Raw genomic sequence first — 13709 nt, forward strand, 5'->3', positions numbered from 1 at the left:
CGCTATCTGTATAAACATGGAAACATCTACACCGCTATCTGTATAAACATGGAAATATCTACACCGCTATCTGTATAACTATGGAAATATCTACACCGCTATCTCTATAAACATGGAAATGTCTACACCACTGTCTGTATAAACATGGAAATATCTTCATGGCTATCTCTCTAAACATGGAAATATCTACACCGCCATATGTATAAAGATGGAAATAACTGCACAGTCATCTGTATAAACATGGAAATATCTACCCCACTATCTGTATAAACATGGAAATATCTACACTGCAATCTGTATAAACATGGAAATAACTACACAGCCATCTCTATAAACATGGAAATATCTACATCGCTGTCTGTATAAACATGGAAATATCCACACCGCTATCTGCGTAACATGGAAATATTTACACCGCCATCTGTAAAAAACATGGAAATATCTACACAGTCATCTGTATAAACATGGAAATATCTACACCCCCATCTGTAAAAACATGGAAATATCTACACCGCTGTCTCTACAAACATGGAAATACCTGCACCGCTATCTGTATAAACACGGAAATATCGACACCGCTATCTTTATAAACTTGGAAATATCTACACTGCCATCTCTATAAACATGAAAATATGTCCACCGCTATCTGTATAAACTTGAAAATATGTCCACCGCTATCTGTATAAACATGGAAATATCTACACCGCTATCTGTAGAAACATGGAAATATCTACACCGCTATCTGTATAAACATGGAAATATCTAGACCGCTATCTGTATAAACATGGAAATATCTACACCGCCATCTGTATAAACATGGAAATATGTACACAGTCATCTGTATAAACATGGAAATAACTACACCGCAATGTGTATAAAAATGGAAATATCTACACCGCTATCTATATAAACATGGAAATATCTAGACCGCTATCTGTATAAACATTCAAATATTTACATTGCTATCTGTAAAAACATGGAAATATCTCCTCCGCTATCTCTACAAACATGGAAATATCTACACCGCTATCTGTATAAACATGGAAATATCTACACCGCTATCTGTATAAACAAGCAAATATCTACAGCGCTATCTATATAAACATGTAAATATCTCCACGGCTATCTGCATAAACATGGAAATATCTACACCGCTATCTTTATAAACATGGAAATATCTACACTGCAATCTCTATAAACATGGAAACATCTACAAAAGTATCTGTGTAAACATGGGAATATCTTCAGAGCTGTCGGTTTAAATATGGAAATATGTACACAGCAATCTGTGTGAATATGGAAATATCTACACCTCTGTCTCTGTAAACATGGAAATATCTACACCACTATCTGTATAAACCTGGAAATATCTACACCGCTATCTGTATAAACATGGAAATATCTGCACCACAATCTGTATAAACATGGATATATCTACAACGCTATCTGTATGAACATGTTAATATCTACACTGCTATCTGTATAAACATGGAAATATCTACTCCGCTATCTGCATAAATATGGAAATATCTACACCGCTATCTCTACAAACATGGAAATGTCAACACCGCTATCTGTATAAACATGGAAATATCTACATGGCTATCCCTAAAAACATGGAAATATCTTCACCGCCTTCTGTATAAACATGGAAATATCTACACTGCCATCTGTATAAACATGGAAATAACTAAACTGCTATCTCTATAAACATTGAAATATCAACACTGCCTTCTGGATATACATGGAAATACCTACACAGTCATCTGTGTAAACATGGAAATATCTACACAGCCATCTCTATAAACATGGAAATACCTACATCGCTATTTCTATAAAGATGAAAATAGCCACACAGCAATCTGTATAAACACGGAAATATCTACACTCCCATCTGTATAAACATGGAAATATCTACACTGCCATCTGTATAAAAATGGAAATATCTACACAGTCATCTGTATAAACATTGAAATATCTCCACCGCTATCTGTCTAATCATCGAAATATCTCCACCGCTATCTGTATAAACATGGAAATATCTACACCGCTATCTGTATAAACATGGAAATGTCTACACTGCTATCTGTATAAACATGGATATATCTTCTCCGCTATCTGTATAAACATGGAAATATTTACATCGTTATCTGTATAAACATGGAAATATTTCCACCGCAATCTGTGTAAACATAGAAATATCTACACCGCTATCTTTATAAACATGGAAATATCTACACCGCAATCTGTGTAAACATGGAAATATCTACACCGCAATCTGTATATACATGGATATATCTACACCGCTATCTGTATAAACATGGAAATATCTACACCGCTATCTGTATAAACATGGAAATATCTACACCGCTATCTGTATAAACATGGAAATATCTACACCACTATCTGTATAAACGTGGAAATATGTAAACCGCAATCGGTGCAAATATGGAAATATCTACACCTCTATCTCTGTAAATATGGAAATATCTACACCGCTATCTGTATAAACATGGAAATATCTACACCGCTATCTGTATAAACATGGAAATATATACACCACGATCTGTATAAACATGGATATATCTACACCGCTATCTGTATAAACATGGAAGCCTCTACACCGCTATCTGTATAAACATGGAAATATCTACACCGCTATCTGTATAACTATGGAAATATCTACACCGCTATCTCTATAAACATGGAAATGTCTACACCTCTGTCTGTATAAACATGGAAATATCTTCATGGCTATCTCTCTAAACATGGAAATATCTACACCGCCATATGTATAAACATGGAAATACCTACACAGTCATCTGTACAAACATGGAAATATCTACCCGACTATCTGTATAAACATGGAAATATCTACACTGCAATCTGTATAAACATGGAAATAACTACACAGCCATCTATAAACATGGAAATATCTACATCGCTGTCTGTATAAACATGGAAATATCCACACCGCTATCTGCATAACATGGAAATATTTACACTGCCATCTGTAAAAAACATGGAAATATCTACACAGTCATCTGTATAAACATGGAAATATCTACACCCCCATCTGTACAAACATGGAAATATCTACACCGCTGTCTCTACAAACATGGAAATACCTGCACCGCTATCTGTATAAACACGGAAATATCGACACCGCTATCTTTATAAACTTGGAAATATCTACACTCCCATCTCTATAAACATGAAAATATGTCCACCGCTATCTGTATAAACTTGAAAATATGTCCACCGCTATCTCTATAAACATGGAAATATCTACACCGCTATCTGTAGAAACATGGAAATATCTACACCGCTATCTGTATAAACATGGAAATATCGAGACCGCTATCTGTATAAACATGGAAATATCTACACCGCCATCTGTGTAAACATGGAAATATGTACACAGTCATCTGTATAAACATGGAAATAACTACACCGCTATGTGTATACAAATGGAAATATCTACACCGTTATCTATATAAACATGGAAATATCTAGACCGCTATCTGTATAAACATTCAAATATTTACATTGCTATCTGTAAAAACATGGAAATATCTCCTCCGCTATCTCTACAAACATGGAAATATCTACACCGCTATCTGTATAAACATGGAAATATCTACACCGCTATCTGTATAAACAAGCAAATATCTACAGCGCTATCTATATAAACATGGAAATATCTCCACCGCTATCTGCATAAACATGGAAATATCTACACCGCTATCTTTATAAACATGGAAATATCTACACTGCAATCTCTATAAACATGGAAACATCTACAACAGTATCTGTGTAAACATGGGAATATCTTCAGAGCTGTTGGTTTAAATATGGAAATATGTACACAGCAATCTGTGTGAATATGGAAATATCTACACCTCTGACTCTGTAAACATGGAAATATCTACACCACTATCTGTATAAACCTGGAAATATCTACACCGCTATCTGTATAAACATGGAAATATCTACACCACAATCTGTATAAACATGGATATATCTACACCGCTATCTGTATGAACATGTTAATATCTACACTGCTATCTGTATAAACATGGAAATATCTACTCCGTTATCTGCATAAATATGGAAATATCTACACCGCTATCTCTATAAACATGGAAATGTCAACACCGCTATCTGTATAAACATGGAAATATCTACATGGCTATCCCTAAAAACATGGAAATATCTTCACCGCCTTCTGTATAAACATGGAAATATCTACACTGCCATCTGTATAAACATGGAAATAACTAAACTGCTATCTCTATAAACATTGAAATATCAACACTGCCTTCTGGATATACATGGAAATACCTACACAGTCATCTGTGTAAACATGGAAATATCTACACAGCCATCTCTATAAACATGGAAATACCTACATCGCTATTTCTATAAACATGAAAATAGCCACACAGCAATCTGTATAAACATGGAAATATCTACACTGCCATCTGTATAAACATGGACATATCTACACTGCCATCTGTATACAAATGGAAATATCTGCACAGTCATCTGTATAAACATTGAAATATCTCCACCGCTATCTGTCTAATCATGGAAATATCTCCACCGCTATCTGTATAAACATGGAAATATCTACACCGCTATCTGTATAAACATGGAAATGTCTACACTGCTCTCTGTATAAACATGTATATATCTTCTCCGCTATCTGTATAAACATGGAAATATTTACATCGTTATCTGTATAAACATGGAAATATTTCCACCGCAATCTGTGTAAACATAGAAATATCTACAACGCTATCTTTATAAACATGGAAATATCTACACCGCAATCTGTGTAAACATGGAAATATCTACACCGCAATCTGTATATACATGGATATATCTAAACCGCTATCGGTATAAACATGGAAATATCTACACCGCTATCTGTATAAACATGGAAATATCTACACCGCTATCTGTATAAACGTGGAAATATGTACACCGCAATCTGTGCAAATATGGAAATATCTACACCTCTATCTCTGTAAATATGGAAATATCTACACCGCTATCTGTATAAACATGGAAATATCTACACCGCTATCTGTATAAACATGGAAATATATACACCACGATCTGTATAAACATGGATATATCTACACCGCTATCTGTATAAACATGGAAACATCTACACCGCTATCTGTATAAACATGGAAATATCTACACCGCTATCTGTATAACTATGGAAATATCTACACCGCTATCTCTATAAACATGGAAATGTCTACACCACTGTCTGTATAAACATGGAAATATCTTCATGGCTATCTCTCTAAACATGGAAATATCTACACCGCCATATGTATAAACATGGAAATACCTACACAGTCATCTGTATAAACATGGAAATATCTACCCCACTATCTGTATAAACATGGAAATATCTACACTGCAATCTGTATAAACATGGAAATAACTACACAGCCATCTATAAACATGGAAATATCTACATCGCTGTCTGTATAAACATGGAAATATCCACACCGCTATCTGCGTAACATGGAAATATTTACACCGCCATCTGTAAAAAACATGGAAATATCTACACAGTCATCTGTATAAACATGGAAATATCTACACCCCCATCTGTAAAAACATGGAAATATCTACACCGCTGTCTCTACAAACATGGAAATACCTGCACCGCTATCTGTATAAACACGGAAATATCGACACCGCTATCTTTATAAACTTGGAAATATCTACACTGCCATCTCTATAAACATGAAAATATGTCCACCGCTATCTGTATAAACTTGAAAATATGTCCACCGCTATCTGTATAAACATGGAAATATCTACACCGCTATCTGTAGAAACATGGAAATATCTACACCGCTATGTGTATAAACATGGAAATATCTAGACCGCTATCTGTATAAACATGGAAATATCTACACCGCCATCTGTGTAAACATGGAAATATGTACACAGTCATCTGTATAAACATGGAAATAACTACACCGCTATGTGTATAAAAATGGAAATATCTACACCGTTATCTATATAAACATGGAAATATCTAGACCGCTATCTGTATAAACATTCAAATATTTACATTGCTATCTGTAAAAACATGGAAATATCTCCTCCGCTATCTCTACAAACATGGAAATATCTACACCGCTATCTGTATAAACATGGAAATATCTACACCGCTATCTGTATAAACAAGCAAATATCTACTGCGCTATCTATATAAACATGGAAATATCTCCACCGCTATCTGCATAAACATGGAAATATCTACACCGCTATCTTTATAAACATGGAAATATCTACACTGCAATCTCTATAAACATGGAAACATCTACAACAGCATCTGTGTAAACATGGGAATATCTTCAGAGCTGTCGGTTTAAAGATGGAAATATGTACACAGCAATCTGTGTGAATATGGAAATATCTACACCTCTGTCTCTGTAAACATGGAAATATCTACACCACTATCTGTATAAACCTGGAAATATCTACACCGCTATCTGTATAAACATGGATATATCTACACCGCTATCTGTATGAACATGTTAATATCTACACTGCTATCTGTATAAACATGGAAATATCTACTCCGCTATCTGCATAAATATGGAAATATCTACACCGCTATCTCTACAAACATGGAAATGTCAACACCGCTATCTGTATAAACATGGAAATATCTACATGGCTATCCCTAAAAACATGGAAATATCTTCACCGCCTTCTGTATAAACATGGAAATATCTACACTGCCATCTGTATAAACATGGAAATAACTAAACTTCTATCTCTATAAACATTGAAATATCAACACTGTCTTCTGGATATACATGGAAGTACCTACACAGTCATCTGCGTAAACATGGAAATATCTACACAGCCATCTCTATAAACATGGAAATACCTACATCGCTATTTCTATAAACATGAAAATAGCCACACAGCAATCTGTATAAACATGGAAATACCTACACTGCCATCTGTATAAACATGGAAATATCTACACTGCCATCTGTATACAAATGGAAATATCTACACAGTCATCTGTATAAACATTGAAATATCTCCACCACTATCTGTCTAATCATGGAAATATCTCCACCGCTATCTGTATAAACATGGAAATATCTACACCGCTATCTGTATAAACATGGAAATGTCTACACTGCTATCTGTATAAACATGGATATATCTACTCCGCTATCTGTATAAACATGGAAATATTTACATCGCTATCTGTATAAAGATGGAAATATTTCCACCCCAATCTGTGTAAACATAGAAATATCTACACCGCTATCTTTATAAACATGGAAATATCTACACCGCAATCTGTGTAAACATGGATATATCTACACCGCTATCTGTATAAACTTGGAAATATCTACACAACTATCTGTATAAACATGGAAATATCTACACCGCTACCTGTATAAACATGGAAATATCTACACCACTATCTGTATAAACGTGGAAACATGTACACCGCAATCTGTGCAAATATGGAAATATCTACACCTCTATCTCTGTAAATATGGAAATATCTAAACCGCTATCTGTATAAACATGGAAATATCTACACCGCTATCTGTATAAACATGGAAATATATACACCACGATCTGTGTAAACATGGGTATATCTACACCGCTATCTGTATAAACATGGAAATATCTACACCGCTATCTCTATAAACATGGAAATGTCAACACCGCTATCTGTATAAACATGGAAATATCTACATGGCTATCCCTAAAAACATGGAAATATCTTCACCGCCTTCTGTATAAACATGGAAATATCTACACTGCCATCTGTATAAACATGGAAATAACTAAACTGCTATCTCTATAAACATTGAAATATCGACACTGCCTTCTGGATATACATGGAAATACCTACACAGTCATCTGTGTAAACATGGAAATATCTACACAGCCATCTCTATAAACACGGAAATACCTACATCGCTATTTCTATAAACATGAAAATAGCCACACAGCAGTCTGTATAAACATGGAAATATCTACACTGCCATCTGTATAGACATGGAAATATCTACACTGCCATCTGTATACAAATGGAAATGTCTACACAGTCATCGGTATAAACATTGAAATATCTCCACCACTATCTGTCTAATCATGGAAATATCTCCACCGCTATCTGTATAAACATGGAAATATCTACACCGCTATCTGTATGAACATGGAAATGTCTACACCGCTATCTGTATAAACATGGATATACCTACTCCGCTATCTGTATAAACGGGAATATTTACATCGCTATCTGTATAAACATGGAAATATTTCCACCGCAATCTGTGTAAACATAGAAATATCTACACCGCTATCTTTATAAACATGGAAATATCTACACCGCAATCTGTATATACATGGATATATCTACACCGCTATCTGTATAAACATGGAAATATCTACACCGCTATCTGTATAACTATGGAAATATCTACACCGCTATCTCTATAAACATGGAAATGTCTACACCTCTGTCTGTATAAACATGGAAATATCTTCATGGCTATCTCTCTAAACATGGAAATATCTACACCGCCATATGTATAAACCTGGAAATACCTACACAGTCATCTGTATAAACATGGAAATATCTACCCCACTATCTGTATAAACATGGAAATATCTACACTGCAATCTGTATAAACATGGAAATAACTACACAGCCATCTCTATAAACATGGAAATATCTACATCGCTGTCTGTATAAACATGGAAATATCCACACCGCTATCTGCGTAACATGGAAATATTTACACCGCCATCTGTAAAAAACATGGAAATATCTACACAGTCATCTGTATAAACATGGAAATATCTGCACCCCCATCTGTAAAAACATGGAAATATCTACACCGCTGTCTCTACAAACATGGAAATACCTGCACCGCTATCTGTATAAACACGGAAATATCGACACCGCTATCTTTATAAACTTGGAAATATCTACACTGCCATCTCTATAAACATGAAAATATGTCCACCGCTATCTGTATAAACTTGAAAATATGTCCACCGCTATCTCTATAAACATGGAAATATCTACACCGCTATCTGTAGAAACATGGAAATATCTACACCGCTATGTGTATAAACATGGAAATATCTAGACCGCTATCTGTATAAACATGGAAATATCTACACCGCCATCTGTATAAACATGGAAATATGTACACAGTCATCTGTATAAACATGGAAATAACGACACCGCTATGTGTATAAAAATGGAAATATCTACACCGTTATCTATATAAACATGGAAATATCTAGACCGCTATCTGTATAAACATTCAAATATTTACATTGCTATCTGTAAAAACATGGAAATATCTCCTCCGCTATCTCTACAAACATGGAAATATCTACACCGCTATCTGTATAAACATGGAAATATCTACACCGCTATCTGTATAAACAATCAAATATCTACAGCGCTATCTATATAAACATGGAAATATCTCCACCGCTATCTGCATAAACATGGAAATATCTACACCGCTATCTTTATAAACATGGAAATATCTACACTGCAATCTCTATAAACATGGAAACATCTACAACAGTATCTGTGTAAACATGGGAATATCTTCAGAGCTGTCGGTTTAAATATGGAAATATGTACACAGCAATCTGTGTGAGTATGGAAATATCTACAACTCTCTCTCTGTAAACATGGAAATATCTACACCACTATCTGTATAAACCTGGAAATATCTACACCGCTATCTGTATAAACATGGAAATATCTACACCACAATCTGTATAAACATGGATATATCTACACCGCTATCTGTATGAACATGTTAATATCTACACTGCTATCTGTATAAACATGGAAATATCTACTCTGCTATCTGCATAAATATGGAAATATCTACACCGCTATCTCTACAAACATGGAAATGTCAACACCGCTATCTGTATAAACATGGAAATATCTACATGGCTATCCCTAAAAACATGGAAATATCTTCACCGCCTTCTGTATAAACATGGAAATATCTACACTGCCATCTGTATAAACATGGAAATAACTAAACTGCTATCTCTATAAACATTGAAATATCAACACTGCCTTCTGGATATACTTGGAAATACCTACCCAGTCATCTGTGTAAACATGGAAATATCTACACAGCCATCTCTATAAACATGGAAATACCTACATCGCTATTTCTATAAACATGAAAATAGCCACACAGCAATCTGTATAAACATGGAAATATCTACACTGCCATCTGTATAAACATGGAAATATCTACACTGCCATCTGTATACAAATGGAAATATCTACAGAGTCATCTGTATAAACATTGAAATATCTCCACCGCTATCTGTCTAATCATGGAAATATCTCCACCGCTATCTGTATAAACATGGAAATATTTACAGCGTTATCTGTATAAACATGGAAATATTTCCACCGCTATCTGTGTAAACATAGAAATATCTACACCGCTATCTTTATAAACATGGAAATATCTACACCGCAATCTGTGTAAACATGGAAATATCTACACCGCAATCTGTATATACATGGATATATCTACACCGCTATCTGTATAAACATGGAAATATCTACACTGCTATCTGTATAAACATGGAAATATCTACACCGCTATCTGTATAAACATGGGAATATATACACCACGATCTGTATAAACATGGATATATCTACACCGCTATCTGTATAAACATGGAAACATCTACACCGCTATCTGTATAAACATGGAAATATCTACACCGCTATCTGTATAACTATGGAAATATCTACACCGCTATCTCTATAAACATGGAAATGTCTACACCACTGTCTGTATAAACATGGAAATATCTTCATGGCTATCTCTCTAAACATGGAAATATCTACACCGCCATATGTATAAAGATGGAAATAACTGCACAGTCATCTGTATAAACATGGAAATATCTACCCCACTATCTGTATAAACATGGAAATATCTACACTGCAATCTGTATAAACATGGAAATAACTACACAGCCATCTCTATAAACATGGAAATATCTACATCGCTGTCTGTATAAACATGGAAATATCCACACCGCTATCTGCGTAACATGGAAATATTTACACCGCCATCTGTAAAAAACATGGAAATATCTACACAGTCATCTGTATAAACATGGAAATATCTACACCCCCATCTGTAAAAACATGGAAATATCTACACCGCTGTCTCTACAAAAATGGAAATACCTGCACCGCTATCTGTATAAACACGGAAATATCGACACCGCTATCTTTATAAACTTGGAAATATCTACACTGCCATCTCTATAAACATGAAAATATGTCCACCGCTATCTGTATAAACTTGAAAATATGTCCACCGCTATCTGTATAAACATGGAAATATCTACACCGCTATCTGTAGAAACATGGAAATATCTACACCGCTATCTGTATAAACATGGAAATATCTAGACCGCTATCTGTAGAAACATGGAAATATCTACACCGCCATCTGTATAAACATGGAAATATGTACACAGTCATCTGTATAAACATGGAAATAACTACACCGCTATGTGTATAAAAATGGAAATATCTACACCGTTATCTATATAAACATGGAAATATCTAGACCGCTATCTGTATAAACATTCAAATATTTACATTGCTATCTGTAAAAACATGGAAATATCTCCTCCGCTATCTCTACAAACATGGAAATATCTACACCGCTATCTGTATAAACATGGAAATATCTACACCGCTATCTGTATAAACAAGCAAATATCTACTGCGCTATCTATATAAACATGGAAATATCTCCACCGCTATCTGCATAAACATGGAAATATCTACACCGCTATCTTTATAAACATGGAAATATCTACACTGCAATCTCTATAAACATGGAAACATCTACAACAGCATCTGTGTAAACATGGGAATATCTTCAGAGCTGTCGGTTTAAAGATGGAAATATGTACACAGCAATCTGTGTGAATATGGAAATATCTACACCTCTGTCTCTGTAAACATGGAAATATCTACACCACTATCTGTATAAACCTGGAAATATCTACACCGCTATCTGTATAAACATGGATATATCTACACCGCTATCTGTATGAACATGTTAATATCTACACTGCTATCTGTATAAACATGGAAATATCTACTCCGCTATCTGCATAAATATGGAAATATCTACACCGCTATCTCTACAAACATGGAAATGTCAACACCGCTATCTGTATAAACATGGAAATATCTACATGGCTATCCCTAAAAACATGGAAATATCTTCACCGCCTTCTGTATAAACATGGAAATATCTACACTGCCATCTGTATAAACATGGAAATAACTAAACTGCTATCTCTATAAACACTGAAATATCAACACTGCCTTCTGGATATACATGGAAATACCTACACAGTCATCTGTGTAAACATGGAAATATCTACACAGCCATCTCTATAAACATGGAAATACCTACATCGCTATTTCTATAAACATGAAAATAGCCACACAGCAATCTGTATAAACATGGAAATATCTACACTCCCATCTGTATAAACATGGAAATATCTACACTGCCATCTGTATACAAATGGAAATATCTACACAGTCATCTGTATAAACATTGAAATATCTCCACCGCTATCTGTCTAATCATGGAAATATCTCCACCGCTATCTGTATAAACATGGAAATATCTACACCGCTATCTGTATAAACATGGAAATGTCTACACTGCTATCTGTATAAACATGGATATATCTTCTCCGCTATCTGTATAAACATGGAAATATTTACATCGTTATCTGTATAAACATGGAAATATTTCCACCGCTATCTGTGTAAACATAGAAATATCTACACCGCTATCTTTATAAACATGGAAATATCTACACCGCAATCTGTGTAAACATGGAAATATCTACACCGCAATCTGTATACACATGGATATATCTACACCGCTATCTGTATAAACTTGGAAATATCTACACCGCTATCTGTATAAACATGGAAATATCAACACCGCTATCTGTATAAACATGGAAATATCTACACCACTATCTGTATAAACGTGGAAATATGTACACTGCAATCGGTGCAAATGTGGAAATATCTACACCTCTATCTCTGTAAATATGGAAATATCTACACCGCTATCTGTATAAACATAGAAATATCTACACCGCTATCTGTATAAACATGGAAATATATACACCACGATCTGTATAAACATGGATATATCTACACCGCTATCTGTATAAACATGGAAACATCTACACCACTATCTGTATAAACATGGAAATATCTACACCGCTATCTGTATAACTATGGAAATATCTACACCGCTATCTCTATAAACATGGAAATGTCTACACCTCTGTCTGTATAAACATGGAAATATCTTCATGGCTATCTCTCTAAACATGGAAATATCTACACCGCCATATGTATAAACATGGAAATACCTACACAGTCATCTGTATAAACATGGAAATATCTACCCCACTATCTGTATAAACATGGAAATATCTACACTGCAATCTGTATAAACATGGAAATAACTACACAGCCATCTCTATAAACATGGAAATATCTACATCGCTGTCTGTATAAACATGGAAATATCCACACCGCTATCTGCGTAACATGG

The sequence above is a fragment of the Pan troglodytes genome, chromosome 16, assembly GCF_028858775.2.
Source record: "Pan troglodytes isolate AG18354 chromosome 16, NHGRI_mPanTro3-v2.0_pri, whole genome shotgun sequence".
Lineage (NCBI taxonomy): Eukaryota > Metazoa > Chordata > Mammalia > Primates > Hominidae > Pan > Pan troglodytes.